The 20,380-nt window shown below is 38.1% G+C and overlaps 1 protein-coding gene across 14 annotated transcripts in view; it reads left to right on the top strand.

Moving 5' to 3' along the window:
* Positions 1–20,380, top strand: part of GTDC1 (glycosyltransferase like domain containing 1) — a 209,085-nt gene that overhangs the window by 58,912 nt on the left and 129,793 nt on the right. Inside the window, exons 2-3 of one of the 14 annotated variants that reach the window (XM_064661646.1) lie at positions 11,122–11,244; positions 12,480–12,596. The exons of 12 other annotated variants lie outside the window; for them this stretch is intronic. The gene's annotated coding sequence lies outside the window, so the exon portion shown is untranslated. Of the gene's footprint in view, positions 1–11,121; positions 11,245–12,479; positions 12,597–20,380 lie in introns of those variants that run through there. One more of the 14 variants, XM_064661656.1, reaches the window with a different exon arrangement.

The raw sequence follows: 20,380 nt of genomic DNA, 5'->3' as shown, positions 1-20,380 counted from the left end.
ATGCATTTATGTAAGTGGCAAATTTCCATCAGGTAGAACCTGGACTGATAAAAGCAGACTATTTAGGTCAACGAGATAGCTATCATGTAGTGAGAATCAGTCACTCCAGAGCCAAGGTGTCTGTAAACCCAGCAGTTTTGCTTGGCCTTCCTGATCAGTTGAGATGTGGTGAGATGATTGTCTGGAGCAGTGAGATACTACCCTGCTCAGAACACGCAGCTGAGCATCATGGGGGGACTTTACACCTTCATGGAGAGACACTGTTCATGCACAGGGTTATTTTAGCACAAGCAGCTGCTTTTTAGCAGCAGGATGAGCTGCAGCAGGACTCTGAGCACACCTGGATGATGTGCTAACTAGTTACAGTTCAAAACTGGGTCTGGTGTTGCTTCCTGAGGAAGGAATATCATTTTTCAAGAGCAGATTTCTGCTATAGGAGGCTGCATTTGAACAGTGTTACTCAACATAGTGTCTAATCCATTTTGGAACACTTACTATATAAATGTACACCTTTCCTGTGCCTGCTTTTGGCTCCCATTTAAAATAATCTCCCATCCCGAGCCAAACGTTATAATTAATTTTCCCTGATTTGTCTTGTGCGAGGCTTTTAGTGTTGGTTTCCTCTTGCTTTCTTTTTGCAACAGTTTTGTTTTGGAGGAGTGTACATGACAAACTGTTATGTAAATTTGTCTTGTATCGCAACCACATCCTCCAACGCATCGCAATGTTATCTGTGTTCCTTCAAGGTCAGCAGCCCAAGCTGTCCAGCAGTAACTGTATTAAACTAATCAGACATCACTCATAGACATACACTTCATTAGTTTAACTTACAGTTACATTGACCTAAGATAACTTAACTCCAATTTGTCAAGTAACCCACATCTCGGGGGAAGGGGGAGGGAACGCTGACAAAAAAAAAAAAAAAAAGGCAGAATCCCACAAAAAAACCAACAACCCAACAAAAAAACCTCAACCCAGCAGCCTGAAAACTCACTTGAAGTTAATAAACTTGCAATCTGTCATAGACTTATGTGCAAATATAACCCTTACTGACAGCAAATAAATCTGATCTAACCAATGGAGCATCTTAAAGAGAGGAAAGCTTTTGCTTTGCTGGTGCTGTTTGGGTTGGAGCAGAGAGGATCAAACAGTCAAAGTTGACAAAGATGGAGTGTTTAAAATAGTTTGTACCTTGTCCTCGCAGGCAGCATAAAATTCTAGGATCAAGGGCTGATGTGGCTGGTGAGAGGAAAACTGATTAGAGGTACCTTCTACTTTACTTGCACATTTTTAATGTTTGGTTCGTAATTTAATGTTTTGATTATTTTATTAAACTGAAAGTGTAAGTGCATCAGACTGCAACCTACTAAGGCTGACTACTCTCTCCTATTAGAAAAAACATTGGTTAAAATTAATATTGATTCTTTTATTTCTACCTTGCTAGTAACCACCAAAGATCTGCTTCCTAGGTAGTAGTTTTTAAAGACAAAATTCCATTGCAAACTGGGAGGACTGTGTGTTTGGAATTGCATGTTTAAATATTTCAGCCTTCTTGTGAGATCGTAGGAAATACCAAATTTGCGTTATTTATAATATTGACGTTATTTACAGGAAAAAAACACTTTCTTTTACAAGTGCTTTTCATAAATGTGCTGTCTCATAAATACCTTTTTTCTGTTTGTATGTTTAATAATACAAAAAGGTTTCAGATATCCCAAGTGCAAATGCTTTTGGTAATGGAGCTGTGTTACTAAATTTTTATGTTCAAACTGTACTTTATTTCAAGATGCTGATGTGTCTGAGAAATAATACTGGTGCTGGTAAGTCTGATATTAGATACATTTGTAGAGAAGTACTGTGGATATGTTTTAAAAGACTTAGACTTTTATCCATACATCTGATTATGGGAAGGAAGTGTGTTTGTTAGCTTACAAGTGACACTGGGTGAGTTAAGGAATAGTCTGAAAAAGTGCTTTTGAAGCAAAATATTCAGTGCAGAGTCATAGCTGTTAAATTCAAATACTCTGCAGTGACCAGAGAGTTGATGTGATGAACTTGTTAATAGTTTTATCAGAGAACAGACGTGTCCTCCCTTGACCAAGAATTAAAGCAGGGTTGGTAAGGAGCAGGGCATTTAATGTTACTTTTGTGAGCTGTGCGGGTGATATCTTGGTGTGTGATAACATTATGTTCCTGGGAAGGAGGAGACCTACCCAGAATTGTAACAGGGAGAAAGAATCCTCACCCTCCGCAGGGAACACCTGTAGTAGCTGTTACAGAAGGTATTGGACACTTAGTATTTGATCTGCAGCACTGCATGGATTTATAGTAATTCCCTGATGCAAAGTCCAGGCCGTGTTTATCTAGAAAAGTGTTGCTTTTCTGTTTTCATGGCTTTGTTGAGCAGTGTGTTGTTAAACCAGCTCACGTCTTCATTCATCTCCTGAAAGGAGGACAGGAGCTTCCGTGATGAATGGGAAGCTCAGGCACACACAGTCCTTCCAGCGTTGAAGGCTAGAAGGAGAACTTAAAGGTGGATCACTTGGCTAGTGAACTTGAAGGGGTCTAACAGATTGATGTACAGCAGCCACAGAAGAGAGCATTTCTGGGAGCTCTCTTAATTGCTAGAGTCCCACAAGATTTTTCCTTAATTGGAAATAAGGTGCTTGTTTGGATGTTGTGTTGCTACAAGGAGTTTCACCCTTGTGATGGCAATTTCCAAAATCCCAGCATTTGAAATGTACCAAAAAAGGGCAAAATTTCTGTCTGCTTCCTCTAGACAACCTTTTCAGCAATCTTAAGAGTTTTGATAGCAGTTGATGGGATTTTATCATCTCCATTCCATGAATTCGGAAGGTCCAGCAGAGAGCCATGACCTCTTCAGGCTCCTGGCACTCTGCAGAGTTGCTGTGGTGTCTGCTTTGTCTCCCAACTTCCTTCAGACAGCTTAAACTCTTTGATAAATGGGGATGTCTGATCCTTAGCCTAAAGTTGTTTTCTGTAGCACATAGTGACTATTCTGTAATTCTAGAAAGCACATAACAAAAAGAATTTTTTTTGGCCTTTTTGTTCTTCCTAACTCAAGGAGAGTTCTCAAATTTGAAAATACCGTTGCACAATTTAATGCAAAAAAATCGCTCTTCTTTTTCCTGTAATTCTTTTCTTTATTACCATGAACAATCTATTAAATTTCAAACAGTAAAAACACTTGATATGACACAGTAGAGCAAAGCAGTTTATATTTCAAGGGGTATCCTCTACAGAAAGTAATTCAAACCCCAAAAAGTTAGGACTGTAAGACTTAGATCTGCAAAACAGAGAGGCTAAATTCAGTGTAGCTTCCAGTTTGTTATAATAGCACTGCTAGATTATTTTAAATATATATGTATAAATATTATGTATAACATTCAGTATTGCCCCCCAGGTAGCTGTTCATATGAATAAAGATTTTATTTGTAACAGATTCTAGCCCTGAAATACCCCAAGGGTAAATGTTAGCATATATATACCCCTTGATATTTGACAACTATATTTTAAAGACAAACTCTGCGCTTTTTACATTTTACAAAACAGAAAACAAATCATTGTTTTCAATTAATAGAGCTCTGAAAAAAAACCCAACCTGGGGGTGTGGTGTTCAGCAATGAGGAGTGTGTTCCAAGAGTATATATTGTAGATATGGTTGGTTTTTCTTTTTTTTAATATTCTGTTAAGACTACTAGATTAGGATTGTTTCAGATCTGATGCTTTTGTTCTATTCTGTAAGGAGAAAATACTAATTATAGAGTGAATTCTCTATTTACTGATGGGCTGGTGTCACCTAAATATCTTCTTAAAAACACTGATCCTTTAAATTTTTATTCCAGTAAGTAGTTCAGTCCCACTGAAAACATAACACTGCCTGGATGTGCGAGCTTGAGGATTTACTGTTTTGTAGATATTTCATTTTCAGAAACATTCCTGTAAGTATTTTGTCCTGGGGAAGGTGTTTGAGGATGTGACTTGAAGCAAGGCAGGGCAAATTTTAGCCATTTCATTAAATCTGAATACATAGATGCCCATTCGTGGTGGAAACATTTCTGCCTTTTTACACCTTTCTGCCAAATACTGGAAGTGTTTATAATATCTTCATAGGAACTGGGATAATTTTTCCTGCATTAGGGGCCTTCCTAGAATTTTGCCCCAGTAATGCTCAGATAAGGAATAAATAAATTGTATGTGTGAGTAGTACATTAGCTAAATAAAAGATAACCATGTACCTACAAATTAACAAAAAGTTAATCTGACAGTTTGGATTTTTTGGGCATATTTTATGGTGTTTGCTTCTGTATATAGGTCAATTAAACATAAATCTCATTTATGGCATTGGCTACTGAGAGTGTGTGTTTTGGTGTTACACTCAACTTTGTTGCATTTGAAGATGGGATAGGGCTCATCTTTTTGGAATTACTGAATAATTTTCTGCCCAGAAGTGGTCTTGGTTTCACCCCATTTCTGTGTTACTGTGAAGTGAAAAAGCGTTTGGGTGTTTTAAGTGCAGTTTTATGTGAGATGCAGTGGAACGTGCTCCTAGAGATCCCTTGTACTTTGATTAGCTGACATAAAGGCATGAATATCTAAGGTGACTAAATGTAATATCAAATATCCCATGAGGACAGGGTTCAGGTCTCCTAGAAACATAGAATCAGAGACTGGGTTGGGTTGGGTTGGGTTGGAGGGGACCTTAAATTTCCAACCTTAAGGGGACCATCTTGTTCCAACCCCCCTGTCGTGGTCAGGGACACCTTCCACTAGACCAGGTTGCTCCAAGTCCCATCCAACCTGGCCTTGAACACTTCTTTGATTAAAAATACCATGTGGGTGTAACTCACTCATTTTTTTTTAGTCTCACTGTTGGGGACAAATAAGAACTTTCTCATCGTGCTGTCGAGGTGCCCAAAGGAGGGTACAGGAGACACTGCTTCACTCTGAGCTCTTCCTTTATGCTCCCCCTCTGAATAAAGGGTCATTACTTCTTTAATTTCATTAGTGCTAAACTTGCTTGCTTTTTTTTTTTTCTCCCCTAAGCAGACCCGTGGAGTTCACCCAGGTTAGTTCACACGGGCTGGTGCAAACGCACACACGTTTGTCCTGCCCACGCTCCGGAGGAGCTGGCTGGGAGCTATCTCCGCTCCGGGGGCCAGATGGCCATCCTAGCACCATGTTGAGCCTAAACCAATAAACCCCACCAAGATACGAGACACAGGCACCATGTACTGAGCTAAAACAACTTTGTGACTTCTGACCAGAGCTGGCTGGTGTCCAGCCAGCTTCGAGTGTAAGCAGAGAGAATATACGTCCATATGGAACGGCACGGAGCTCCACCGCTCAGCACAGATGATGCTCTCCACTGCTGTAGCCCCGGATAATAGAGGGTGTCCCAGCCTGGATAACGGGTGTGAAATTCTCTCTGCTGAGGGAGAACTTGGAGGCCATCTGACGCTGGGAAAACGTAACGTGGGAATGTATGCGTAAAACTGGGGTTTGTTTGATTTGGGTTAATGTCGCCCAAAACCTGTTCTGGAAGCTTCCTCTGAAAATGTTAACGTTCAGAGAGAACTTGTGAAGAAGAGCATATTGTCAGATGGATTTGAGAATGATTTTTATCAGAACGCTGATATATAAACCAAGGTGGTGTTAAAAGTTGACCAAAAAAATGGTTTAAATGGTTTAAAATCTACAACTGATTTATTTTTTTTAATTGATAATTGTAATTGAAAAGTGTAAATAAAAGTAAATTATTAAATCATTGATAAAAAAAAATAATTTGGTAAAAAAACCCTAATGTGGTAAAAAATGAAGTAATCCAGTAAAAAAAATTAAGGAAGGTCCAAGGGCAAAATCATTTCCTATTGAGGATAACAGCACTGCTGTGGTTTCTCTGCTCACAAGCAGCCTGTTAAAATTTCCTTTTCAGTGTGATGGAGAGAGGCTGCTTGAAAGTTTTTGTGAAGCTGGTGAAGGAGGTGGGATCTCCTTTTTGGGGCAGATGAATTCCCTTGCTCTGCGGTGCTGAGGGGCCAGAGACAATGTTCTGGTGCTCAAAGATTTAAGAACAAATGTTTTTATTCTTAGCTCTGGCTGGCTTAAAAGTTTGGAGGGGGGGATCCAATAAGAACAACAAAAAGAATCCTTGAAGTAACAGGACAAAAAAAAAATTCCCAAGTAAACTACCTGAAATTTATTCAGGCAGACAGCAACGTGATCTTAAACATTCACTTTGCATTAATCAACTTTGCCTCAGATAAAATGCTGGCAGATGGTAGCTATTCATTTTAAAAGTGACACGTTTTCTTTACGTTTTTGTGTGGAAACCCCCACATGCACTCTTCCCTCCAAAAACTTGGTTAATTTGTCCAACATGCTTTTTCTTTTTTTTTTTTTTTTTCTTTTTCCCCTAAATACACTCCCATTATTAGGCAATTTCACAATTTGGATAGTTAAAAGAGGCTTTAGATGAGTTTAAATGCAGGCTCCGTCCTTTGAAGTCTGGAGAAGAATATATAGGAGCTCAAATTTGGCAGAAATAAGATGGGAGTGATGAAGACGATGCGGGGAGAGGTGCAGGGCCAGGAAGGACCCTGGTTGGGACTGCTGGGTGATCTATCCAAAGTGCTAATGTGAAATGGCAGTTGTCTGTTTGATGTGTAAAAGATTTGCTGAAATTCCAGCAAAATATTCTGATGAAACAAGGAAAGAACAGTCTGGGTTTTCAAACCCTAGCATGTGTTTTCCTTTATGTTCTCAAACGCCGGGTGAAATCCTTATTTTTCTTTCTAAAATGAATTTTATGAATCACCTGGAGAATTGATATTTACATTGCTGGCAGTAAAATGTAATGAAATTGTGCATTATGATTCAGTATTTCTGCACTTAGGATTTTAATGAGGATTTTATCTGTCCTTTTAAATGGTTGCTGTGTATATATTTTATTTCTAGATTAGTTATGGATTACATTTCTATTTCCAAATAACAAACATATACACTACTATATTATAAAGAATATGATACTTTCCACAATTCATTGTCATTCCAGCCCATAACACTAATTTGATCTTCCAAAGGGAAAGTAAAAAAAGCTTTGGTTTGCATCTAATAAAGGGAAAAATATTGATTTTTTTTTTTTTTTTACTGCTTTTCTGCTTTTACTCCTAATCTTAATTTTTTTTTTCCAGCTAAGAAGTAAATAGCACAAATTTTGTCAGATACTTGGTTTGCACATGGTTTGGATTTATAGCTCTGTATTCCAGTGTCATAAATAAGTAGTTTTCTTAATGAGTACTCACAGCTTGGCTGGGTTTTGTGAATTGATACGTAACGACAAGGAATTTTATGTTTTTTTAGCAAAACAGTTTTGGGAGAAGACCTACCTTAACACACACACACACATACACACACACATATATATATATATAAATAATTTTTTTTTTTTTTTTTTTTTTGTTCAAGAATTAACCTGACCCAAACACATTAAAGTTTGAAAGTCTTCGTTCAGGTGGTTGTGCCATCTCAGTTTCCAATCTACAACAGACCAGGTATTCAGTTACCTTTACTTACCTGTTTCAGCCCATGTGCCTGTACCTGAGAGCCAGGTTGGATGGGGCTTGGAGCAACCTGGTCTAGTGGGAGGTGCCCATGGCAGGGGGTTTGGAATTAGATGATCTTTAAGGTCCCTTCCAGCCCAAGCCATTCTGGGATTCTGTTTCCACATCTGCTTTTTTATGTCAGCTATGGACAGTTGACATCTGTAGATGTGTCCATGAGTATCAGTGTGGATTTCGAAGATGCTTTGCAGGTCCATGTTCACTCTAAAAAATGTGCCCAAAGGTGTTTTCTGTTTTTATCTTCTTGATTCCTGTGGGATTACAAATGTGTACAGATTTATAATGTGCATGTGACTGAAGCAACACGTCTTTATAGGGCTGTGGATAGACGGTGGAGGGAAATGATGCTCCTGGGCCTAATTCCACACAGCAAATTATTTTGGTGGTTTTTACTTCAGACAAGGTGTAGTCTGGTTTTTTAAGGACTGAACATCCCTAAGGCAAGGTTGGAGTCCATTAAACGCTCTCCAGGAGCATCATGTCCTGGTGTAGTTTCATCCAAAGGACCCAGTTCATAATCTTGGAGACCACTCTGGTGTGAAGTGAGTCCTGCTGGGTGAGGATAGCTGTGAGATGGATGGTTGCCTCATGCTATTCTGTATCAAACAGAAATGCTAATCTAAATTGACCCATAAAACACTTAATTCTGTGGGTTATGGCATAGTTTCTTCCCTAAACCTGCAGTACATACCTAGGCAGGAGTTTGATTACAATCTCTATGCCAGATCACGGTGCAGTGGGATATGTTGAATTTAGGATGGACTTCTTACTCCCCCAAACCACAGTTTGATCCATTTATTTCCTCCTCCTCTTCCCTTTTATACTGCTCAGCCTGAGTGTCTTTGGATGATACCTGTAATTGGTAGGCTTTGAGTCGTTGTGGCGATGAGTTTAACTTCCCTTCAAAAAAATGTGAATACATAAATCGTGTCTAATAATTTGAATATCTTTGAATACAAAGTAACTAAGAGGAGGAGTTTTTTGTTCATCATTCTGTAATGAAGATTTCTGCAATCTCCTTATTCCCTTGGACAGTATTTTTCCTCTCTTGCCTTTGTCCTTTGTCCCTGTCTTTTCCTCCCTTCCTCCTGCACATCTCCTCCGATGGTCCAGTGGACACAGTCATTTTAAAGAATGCTTTCCATTTCAGAGCACTTACTGGGTTTATTGTTTATGTTTTTATAACCTTGCCTACTTATTCATCACTTTTTGTTTCAGCTCTCTTAATTTCCATTTTACCTGTTGCACACTTGAACTTCTGTTTCTGCCCAGTTGCAGCTTGAAGAAAGAATGAGGGAGACAGCAGTGGGCACAAAACCAAAAGCAAATATATTATTTTCTTGTTGCAGAATTAATGGAAGAATTTATTCCTGTTACCAGTATTATTTCTAATAATTATATGAGGAGAAATGTATTTAGAGTGGGGCAGATGCTTCTCTCACACCATCTTACCTGATAGACATACTTCAGGGCTTTAAACTACTGATTTGTCAAATGGTTTAAAAAGAAAAGGTGTAAGTTATTATAGGTAAAACAATAGAAAATTTATTTCAAGTTTAGTTTTTCTTGCAGTTAATGGTATTCCTACTGACTTTTGTTGATGTGTTTTCTTTGTGTGCAAATATTTTTTAACATAACATACTCTACATAAAATTATGTGTATCTGTTTGGAATATGGAAAAATCTTCATGTAATTAAGTATTATGTAGTAACATGAAGAGATTTTTGAACACATAATTCTATGTATGTCGCTTATATATGGAAGAATTAAAAAAATTGAAGGGGAGTAATTTGAGAACATCTGCAATTTCTTATTTATGTAAGAGAATATCTTATTTTTAATTAAAGATGGAATTTAAGAATGATAAATGGGACCATTATCTAGTAACAGTTAGTTTGCAGGCATTTTTTTCCCAGTTATCATGCATAGTGACATCTCTGTGTTTAAACCTCGAGGAACAGAATTATTTTAAATTATTTTAATTCAGATATTTCCTGGTAATCAATTTTATCAAAAACATAACAGCTCAAAATTTTATATTTCAAATTAATTTGGAGAAATAGTGCTAAAGATGCTGAAACTATGCAAGAAGAGGAAATGAATTTTGGTGGAAATTATAACAATGGTGTTATTTTTTATTTTGTTTTATTTTATTTAGAACGTAATGATTCCTAAATTAACTTAGATGAAGAATTTCCTTGCTATAGCTATACTATAATAAAACTGTATAGGAGCTAAAATTAAATGTAATTTCTGAAGTAAGGACTTGGTTACAGAGTCTTTACCTACTCTAGGCAGTTGTGTTGCCATCTACTCAAGGTAGAATCTGGTTTGCAGTAGAACTGAATCTTTGAGGTTTAAGACTGGCCTTGCAGAGAGTCTTGTGGCTCCAGCCTAGTCTGGAACCAGTTTTCAGTGGTTTCTGTGGCTGTTGAAGCATTTAGGACTGAAGTGCTTTAGAGACAGATCTCAAGTCTTGCCCAAAAAGAAGACAGAAGCTCTCCAGGCAGAGGTGGTAGGAAGGAATGTGAGAAAAGGTAAATTTCCAGAAAAGACTTGGGAAAACCAGAGTCTAAATTATTCAAAACTGCAACATGAGTTAGAAATTATAAAACCTACATTTTTTTCCATTTTTTAAATCATGGAGTAGAGAAGCTAGAGAGTGGTCCTGCCTTGAATTAATACTCATTCTGTTATATATAGACTGAAAAATACTTTGATGCAGTTTTACATATCAATACAGAAAAAAAATAGTAGATTTTAATCCTGGACTCATAGAATCGCTAAGTTTGGAAAAGACCTCTGAGAACATCAAATCCAACCATTAACCGTGTAATGCTATAATGAGTGGAATATAAGTTCAGCATTAAAAGCCAGCATCTGTACTTTTAAAATACTAATTTCCAACGCTAACAGCTGCATGGAAGGTCGTTGACACCGTGGAGTGCGTGGGGTCTCTGGGGCTCAGCGTGTTTGAAGTCAATATTTATGGTGCCTCTGTACCTCCTGTCATTAGCAGGAGCTTTTCAAGGGACTGTTCTCAGATTATATTTTGCACATGGCTCTTGTTTTCCTAGATACTGATTGGAAAAAAAATGAAGGATATAATAGTTTTCCTGTCCGTTGATGGGTGATGAGACCAACATGTTCAGGCCACGGGTGGAATCGGGGTGAGTGAATTGGTGGCAGGGAGGGAGTTTGAGAAGCTTGTGTGCTTCCTGCATATTTAAGGAGTATAAGGGATATTTCAGCTGTTGAGATGAAGCTCAGCAGCTGCTCTGCAAACTCCTAATGGAACAAGGGCCTGAGTTTTCTTTATCTTGAATGTTTGTCTCTGACCACAGATGCTGCTGGGGCTCTGCATTTCTCTTAACTGCTAGTCCTTGAATTACAGGATTGATATATAGTAATAAAAAGAATGGTTTTTATTGGATAAGAGGGGACCAGGAGGTAATATTGTTGCCTCTTCATTGCTAGGTACACACTGAGACTGTGAATGACGAAGAGGAAGGTACAAAAGCTGTGTGCACCAAGCAAATGCTTTGCTGTGGAGGAAAACACCTTTGCAGCCATGCTCTGGGTTGTTACAGCATGACTGTGGTATTTGCCTTCCCCTTATCTCTTCAGTTCACTTTTCTGCGGTGTGTTTTCATCCATCCATCCATATTCTATTTTAATTTTTATTTTATTTAAATCTTATTTTATATATTTATTTTGCCTCCCATCACGTGGCTTAAAACTGTAACATCATTAACTTGTGTGTATAACATCTTTAATTTTGTCTTGAAAATACAGAGGGGTGTTTAGTGTGAGCAGTAGAGTATTTTAGGTAGAATATTTCATGTTTTTGCAGATTGCCAGTATTACATGCCAGAGCAGCCTTCTGACCATGAAGCCCAACCACACTTGTTCTATTAGCTGCACTTAAGAAGTATTTGTTTAGTTTTTTCCTCAGATGGATAACCAATATGGAACATTCTGTCCACAGAAGTCTTATTAAAGAGGTTAGAGCATCCTGCTAATTAGGAAAAACTAATTAGGCAGATTGTTGAGCCTGTAACCAGAATTTTATATTTTAATGGATTTTGAAATGCAGTGTACTCCCTTTTCCTATTGTAAAACACACTTTTTTCTTTTAAATGTCTAGAAACAGTCTTCTTGAGGAAATTATGCACTCAGAATAAGAAAGCAGTAACAATTTATGAATTTATTAAATAAACTGTAGAAGAATATATGCTGTAAAATTGGTGAAACCATTAATTCATACCAGCCTCTTATTGTGGCAGACAAAATTGTTTGGTTACCTTCCTGTTGGTAGGTTTCAAGTTTAACTGCCCCAAAGAGGACTTGGATTAAGTTCATATGAAGAAACAATGTAATTTGTGGCTGGGTTAAAATTAGATCTAGATGGTACAGAACTCACAAATTACTCTTTGGCTACTTCAAGCTAAAATTCATTGACCGCTGTTTCCCTGAGCCTTGGGAAGTTTATCATGTTCAAAGCTGGATCCAACCCATTGTTAAGTGTTCTTGTAGTGCTGTGAGGGACTTTTGGTCTGGAAGCTGAAAAATAAGCCCGTTCTCAGCTGTGGGGTGACCTGGGAGCAAAACCATTGGCATTGGTTGGGTTTTCATGGTTCACATCTTAATTCCTGGTTTACAAGGTGCCGTGTGGAAAGCACAGGATGTTTGTGGCTGGAGAGAAAAAGTCTCCCCAGAATTGAGATACACTTAAAATATATGTATTTAAATGGGTTTCTCCTTAACGTCTACTTTTGAACTCTTTTTCAACTGTGCCCTGCTACAAACTTTAATTAGTCTTAACCTTTTTTCAGGCTTGTCATTCTGCATTTTGCAAAATGCTTTGGCTTGTGGAGAAGCTGCGTAGCCGGGGGGCCCTGGGCAGTGACCTGCAGTCTGTCTCAGGACCATCCTCTGAGATGTAATTCAAGGTACAGATGTTGGAATTGGTGAGACGAGGTTGGCGGCCATCTGGAAGGTGGCCATCTGCTCCTTCCTGCAGGAGCAGAGTGCCATGCTTTTGGGGGGTCCCTGCCCCTTCTTGTCACATCCTGAGTCAAGACGATTCAGAACTGAGTCTTTGAAGCCTGATTTGGGAATATTGGCTGGCCAAGTGCTTGGCACTTAGAGATTTAAGGGGCTAGAAAGGGAAAAACAAGTACTTGTAGACGAGTAAGATTTAGAAATGAGCTGTGTGAAAGGACTTCAGCAAAGCACTGAAAGTTTAAGGTCATGTAGCTCAGGTCTAGAAATGTGGAAGAAGAAACCAGGGAGCACAGGGAAGTGCAGCTTGCTGTGCTGATAGAAAACTGTTGGAAATGCCCTATTGGAGCATGGGACTTGCTAATTATTTTGCTAATGCATCAGATGTAGAGTCAGTACAACATGAAAGCAAAACTATGAGTACAGGGACTGGAAGATGGAGCAATTGTGTCCCCTTAAAGGAAAGCCTTCCCCCTTCCAGTCCAAGGAGGCTGAAAAGAAGACAAAAATATTGCGAGACTTGTTTTTGTGGTGTCACCCTCTGCCACTACCAGAACTCCTATATTTGCTGGAGTGTCAGCTCTGGCTTTGGTGAGTCAGATTTGTGTTGAGCATCTGTGGTGACCTGTAGATTCTCAGCCTTCCAATGCTCCTGCAGTTTAGTCTTCAGCCTGAAATCTGGGGCTATTATCCACCAGACGGGTCTAGGTAGTCAGCATGATGTCATGTCTCTTCAGCAGTTTATGGAACAGAGCTGAAATTTATGCCAATAAATATTTTAAATTGTTTTTGTTTGGCTTCTTGAGGAGAAGAATTTCCATAGGTGAGAGGTTATTTTGCAAGTGGCTCCATTGTATGATAGATCACATGGATGGTTTCAGTGCTTGTATCCCTTCAGTGTCATAGGTTGGAATTGTTACAGGCACTTAACAGCTTTACAGGTTCTTGTTTAATTACTGGTCATTATTCTGAAGTGGATGACTCATTTAGCCTGAAGCGATGGGAGGTGTTCTGGCCCTCTATATAATTCTACACATACGTGTTTTTGATCCTCAGAACCACAAAAAATGTCTATTTTCCTTTTGCGTGTCTCATTTCCTGGGGTAATATAGAGAAAATGGATTGGAGAGGGGGGTATGGAATGAGAGAAGGCATGCTGGGAACAAATTGGCATCGACCTGGATAGCTCTTGGTGCACACCTGAACTCTGCCCATTCAGTTCTCACCTGGAAGGGCCTGCTTGGCTCTGTCTTATGGCTTGTTCTTAATGTCATTCCTGCTATTAATACTGTAATAAATTAATTATCTATTAGCCTATGCTTCTATAATGGTATTTCAGTTTAGGAAGCTGTTTAATGGGAGGAAAACATAAAATTTCTGTGCTATACCGTGTTCTGTCATGGTAATATGTTAAAAGTTAACATTAAAACTAGTTCTGGTTTCACTGTCACCAGCTTTTCTTCCCTCAGTTCAGGCTGTGTGTCCTTTGCTGTGACATTCCATGTGTCCTGGTAGAGATCCACTGCAGAAATAGAGGCTTTGAATTTACCAGTCTGTATCAGGAGACAGCACTTGGTCTTCTTGCACTGAGATCTAAATAAATTTGCATTGATCTCAATAAACGGGGATGTTTTGAACCTTGACTTTCTAATGCTTCGCAGTTGGGTGTTTTTTTCCCTGCTTTGTCAAGGAGGATGACTGTAGTAAGACCATGAGCTGATTACTCCCTGTATTAGATAATAATTTCTTAATGTGGGAGGGATATTAAGAAGAATAGATGTGAGTGCTCTTGGAAAACTCTTTATGGAATAAGGTTTAAGCACTGCTGTTAATAGGATGCACGTTCCCTTTCATGCTGAGTCAGATAGAGCTTGGCTGTATACCCAGGACAGAACTCAAGGAGGCCTTAGAGACACTTGCAAAACATATGGTGACTCTGCTGTCTTTAAAATGTATCATTGTTGCTGTGGTGCAGTGGCGCCCCTGGATTTTAGGTGGGCAGTAGTTGGAGTTTAATTAAAGGCCAGCCCTGATTCCATCTAAGATACATCTCTGTGAAGCACCTCGTTGTTTCCCCACATCATGTGTTTGTCTTATGATGTGCCAGTGGCAAATAATTACGAGTTTGACCTAAATTTTAAAAACCTGCTTGTGTTTGAGAATCCATGTGCAGTGGTAGAGGCTGCTGGGCACGGGGGCTGGCTGGAGGACAAGTGGTGCTACAGGAGGGATGTTGGGTGTCCTCATGGAAAGCCAGGACATCAGTGATCTAGTAATCCTTGCTTTCCTTTGGGGGAGCTGGAATCATCATTAGAGATGAAATATCTGTTTTCATTGAAAAGCTAATTTGATGGATGGATTTTTTTTTTTCCCTACCAGTGACATTTTAAAAAGAATCTAAAGGTTTTTGGGGGTGGCTGTTGAAGTTTGTTGAAGTCTGTTTAAGATGGCAAAGTAGGGATTAGGAATTGGAGTCAACCTTTTACAAGATAAGATCTTGTAAAAGTATTTTTTTGTTTGGTTGGTGTTTTTTGGGTGCAAAAGCTTTTTCTGGATTATATAACTAAAGGCTGAACAAGATGCTGCAAGTCTAGTTCATATTTTATGGAATGCTCTAAAGGATAATTTGGGAGATGGTTGTGATAGCAGTCGTGATAGTAGAAAGGATAGAAATTAGGATTTTTTTTTTTTTTAGGGTTCTGAATTTTATTTTTGTAAACTTCTTAAAACGTTAAGGTTGATTTGTGATAGTCTATTATCAACAGTTTTGTTCTTCTGATGTTGGTTGGTCAACTCTAGAACAACTCTCCTGTTGTTCCCAACAGCTCTTCATAGAAATTTTCCCCAACTGAAACATTCTTAAGAGTCTTTTATTATGAAAGCCCTTAAAATTCAGATAAAATTTATTTGTTTATTTATTTATTGTATTTTCCCCTGTGTTAGCATATGAATATCGTTTTGCCCTACTGACATTTCCCCATTTTGGATTATTTTCTACCTCTGCATATTATGTGATTTTTTGTTCAAGTGAATGGCAAGATGATGTATGACACACTTGAGATGGTATTGAGCAGAGTATAGTTGGAAAATTGCAGTGATAATTTTCTTTTTACATCTCAAACTTACACACCATTGAGGGGATAAAAAAAAAAAGAAGTGTCACAGCAACTCAAGAAAAAGCATAAGGGGAAACCTCGAAAAATTACAGGGAAATTTCCATAACAGATACACAAGTAGTGCTGCTTTAATAATGATTTCCTGTCATGAACTATTTTTATCATTTGCCTGCTCTCTGACGTGGCATTCTATTAAATATTTTTGAGAGCCATGTTTTAATCAGATTAAGCTCAAGGAAACCGATAGGTATCTGTTTGGCTCATGACTTGTGCTTCTGTTTCTGATTTAGTCACAAGACTATTGTTGCTGGAATCTTTTAAACCCCATTTTGCTTCCACTTGCAGCCGGTGTGGGAGCCTGGAGGTTGTGTGCCAGGGATTTTCGTGATATACACACAGGGCGCGTTATGGAATTATTCTGTAAATTAAAGAAGACTGATACAAACTGTGTCTTTTCCTCATGTGATTAAATAGCTAAAAATAACCATCTATTTTTAGTTTCAAGCGTTGTAATGTTTCTTAGGAACAAACTCACCCAACGCAGTGTGCTAGGAAAGGCTGACCGTGAATAATGCTGGATTCTGAGGTACTTCTGGAAAACAAAAAATACTTAATGAAAGTGGAAAATCTTGTGTTATTTTTTATAGTGTGCAATGTACTAATGCTTCCCATACAAGAAGTATAGTGAGAATAAAATATAAATACATATATTTTTAACTTCGATATTTCCACGTTGTTCAGTAATTTTTATTAAGTGAAAGCAGAAAACTTTCGAAGCAAAATTCTTATGGTCTCCAATATTGTGCACATCCTGCAAATGTAGGAAATTACGTAAAAAAAAGTGCAACATAACATTTGGGATCGTGGTTGTGCTTGGATATTAGTGGATTCAGCACCTCATTTGGTGGCCTCAGCATCTTGGAGCAGGGGGGAGGACAAGCAGCCTGGCTTTTAAAAAGCTCTGTCTATCCGTATTTTCCTAATTTCCAGAGCAAAAAAACCCCATGTATTAAATTTCTAATGACCTCCTTTGTCTGTTGCAAACATGGAGAGATTGTATTCAACAGCTTGGTTTGTATCATATCTTCCTGCAGTGTATTATTTATTTGGTTGACGAGCTCGAGAATGGCGAGCCTAAGAATTAATAAAGGTTATTAGTTGCTTTCCATAATAAAATTAGCTGACCTTTAAATAAGAGCATTATACAGGGGCTCTCTAAGTGGAAAAATGACAGAATGCATTTTTATCCTGGTAGCCATTTCGATTACTAAATCTTACAGTCACAATATAGAAACTGCATGTTGTGATTAAATGTTTCTCTTGACTGTGTATTTGCAGACAACAATGAAATAAGTGGAATTTTTGTATTCAGGGCAGAATTTAACCCCTCGGTAACAGTTTCTCCCACATCTGATATTTGGTTACATTTGAACAATACAGAAGGGGAAAAAAAAAAAAAAAAGGAAGATGCAACTTAATTTTCTAAAAATGAGTGTCCTTTGGAAGCGACAGCCCTGGGAGTTTGCTGTGGTTTTTAGGGAGTGTGATGATATGCAGATTCCTCGAGCAGCCTGTCTTGGGTCTCTACCAGGCAGACGTGATGTACGCCCTGTAGCTGGTCACATGCAGCCCACTCTATCAGCCTGCTATTCTTCAGTCATCTGAATTTATATATTTTTGAAGAGAGATTTGGCATAAAATCCAATATTGAAACATGAAGTGTGTGCGCCCACCTTTATTTTTAAGTTTGGAAAAGGACACACCTCATCTCCAAAGTAGTTGTTAAAGCCAACTTTCTTAATTTTATTTTCTTTGTACTAAATAATGACATTACTAATTGTGCCATTATTTAGAATAGATTTCAAAAAGGCTTTAAAGACACTCTCTATTTTTATCGTTAATTTTGAAATGTTGATAATCTATACAATGACGACATTATGGCTCAGATTTCAGGTGAGCTTCAGATTTGCTTGTGCTGCTGCACTGTACTTTCTCAGATTTTGACTGGGTCTTATAACATTTGTTGAAATCTTTACAAGATATTCATCTATTTGTAGCATCATATAGGTCTGGCTCCCCATCTGTCTCTGTTTTTCATGACGACGAGGTTCTGGTACATTTTTTTTTTTTTTTACTTTAGTTCTTATTCATTGAAGCCCACTGTAATGCTGTTTCTGTCATAGCTGTTTGTCCAACAGCTTTTATTGATCATTTGGGGTAAAATAAAAGATTTCTTCATAGGGAAAAGTTTTAACCAGCAATCGGTGAATTCAGTTTGATTAGATTAGTTTTCCTACCTTATAAAGCCGAATATAATCAGTATCCATTTTATGTGCTATTAAATAAATAAATAATATAACGTGGTGCCAAAAGCTAAGAAATATTGAGGGGGGGAAAAAACGTTCTTGCTGAAGGAATTCATACAACTTTTATATTTTAAAAGTAAGGTTATGAATCTAAAGTTCAGATTCCCTCCAAATAAATCCTTATTTAACAGGATATCCCCGAGACATTTCCCAACCCACCCCCCCTTTTTTTTTTCCTTAATTTTTTTTTTCTTATTTTTTTTTTTCTTTTTCAGTATTGGCAGCCTGACTTAAAATAGTTCTCATCTGGTTTAACTAAAAATCTTTGCATTACTTGGCGGTGGTTTCTTTTGTACGTGGTGCTTTTAGAGCTCATTGAAGCCGGAGCGTACAGGAAATGCAAATCATGCAAATCATCCTCGCGCTGACGATGTACAGTGGCGTGATTGAGCAGCAGTACGTATGGCTCGTGGGCTGACCACATGAAAGGAGTCATTTAAAGACCAGATGAGCCCAAGCTGGCTTAAGTTAGACTATGTGTGAGCTTCAAAGCTTATAGAATAGCATCCTTTTTTAAAAATAAATTTATTTTATTAATAACACCTGCGCCGAGTTCTCAAACAGTGAGAACATGGGTAGATGAACGTTAACGTTAAATACGTGCCGGGCTGAAATCAGAAGGGCAAAATTGTTGGTTTTTTTGGTGGAAATTCAGGTATGCATCCATTCAGATCGAAGGGGAAGTCGACCGCAATCTAATACGCTGCAAAAAAAGTCCAGTTTGTCTTTGGTGTACATGAAAGCCCAACTCTTTTCTGCCTTTCAGGTAAAAATGAAAATAAATGGAAGATAAAAGGGAATTTTTTCTGGGCGGCAGGGTTAAGAACAGGCTTTCTGTAAGTGCTTTTGAGTGCTGAGAAGAGGGAGGTTGAGTGCTCGCTGCTTCAAATTTCTTGGTAACTGAGAAAAAAGTCCTGCATATTATTTTTATACTTCTGAAGAGCTTTTTTTCTGGAGTTTTGAGGCTGTATCCTACCAATAAAGTGGAGTCCTTGTGTTGTGTGACTCTGAACGTTGAGGGTGCAGTGGTGGAAACACTGGGCTTCATCCAGCAACCCTTGTGAGATGGACCTGAGTGAAGTCACAGGAAAAAATTCTGGTAGAATAATGTGCATTTTTCATGTTAATGTGGCAATAAAAAGAGAGTGGATGGGATAGGTAACAATGTCTTTTAAGAATATTCTTACCTTTGGTAGAGCTCACCATGGGTGGCTGATTTGTTTCTAGTGGGAGTCTTATTTCCTCCACGTCTTTTTTATACAGCCCTCACTCACTTTTCTTTGGATGTTTTTAAAAGTTGAGATTCATTCAAATAATGTAACATGACACAAAGCTGGAAAATGTCAATCTCGAACTGTTTCTGTGTCATCTTGTTTAATTTTTACTTGAAACAGTAGCCCTGAGGAGGCCTGCGGTGGGACTGGGCAGGACACTGCACTCCATCACCCTGACGGATGTAATTTTGGCTTGATTTTTTTTTTTTTCCCAGTAGTTCCTTGCTTTTTGATTTTGTTCTTTCTACTATTACACAGGAATAGGAAAGAAGGAAAATATTAAATTTGTTATCTTTTATCTACCGGATTGTTTCTTTCCCATCAAGTCAATCCACAGATCCTGGAAGAGGAGAGAGGGACATTTCCCATATTTATTTTTTTTTCTTTTCTTTAAAACATTAACTGTATTCCTGTCTTTAATTTCATATATGAAGTCAAGAGGAGAATTTCACCCTTTCTGTGTTCCTGCAGGTTGGGCAGCTCCCACCATGCTGAGCACATACTAGTGGTGGTCATAGGGCTTAGCAGGGAATTTTGGTTTTAGTTGAGACTGGAATGGTCAAGTTCCTTCCTTCTATGGGGTTTGTTTATTTATTCATTTATTTTAAAGTAAAAAAAAAAAAAAAAAGGGTGGATGAAGGGTTGACATCCTGAAATCACTGAGGAGAGGAATATTGTGAATAAATACTGTTTTCCTGAACCAGTTTGTAGAGTGATCCCTTACAGAGAAAATTCATGAGGCTTCTGGGCAGGTGTTTATACATCCTGCACAGACTTAGTGTTTTAACAGAAGCAGGAATTTAAATCACAGTTAATATTAAAATAACTTTTATACTCAGTGTAAGAAATACCAAGTTGCAGAAGATAACAGAGAAAGGAGCAAAGAAACTTTACTACTTGTATCTATAATAATTTAATATAATTTAATATCCATTTCAGTGTTTGACAGGAAGTAAAGATTACTTAAATATTTGTA

Source organism: Pseudopipra pipra, chromosome 7, assembly GCF_036250125.1.
Source record: "Pseudopipra pipra isolate bDixPip1 chromosome 7, bDixPip1.hap1, whole genome shotgun sequence".
NCBI lineage: Eukaryota > Metazoa > Chordata > Aves > Passeriformes > Pipridae > Pseudopipra > Pseudopipra pipra.
The sequence above is the reverse complement of the archived record's forward strand: the minus strand, read 5'-3'. Positions and strand labels throughout refer to the sequence as shown.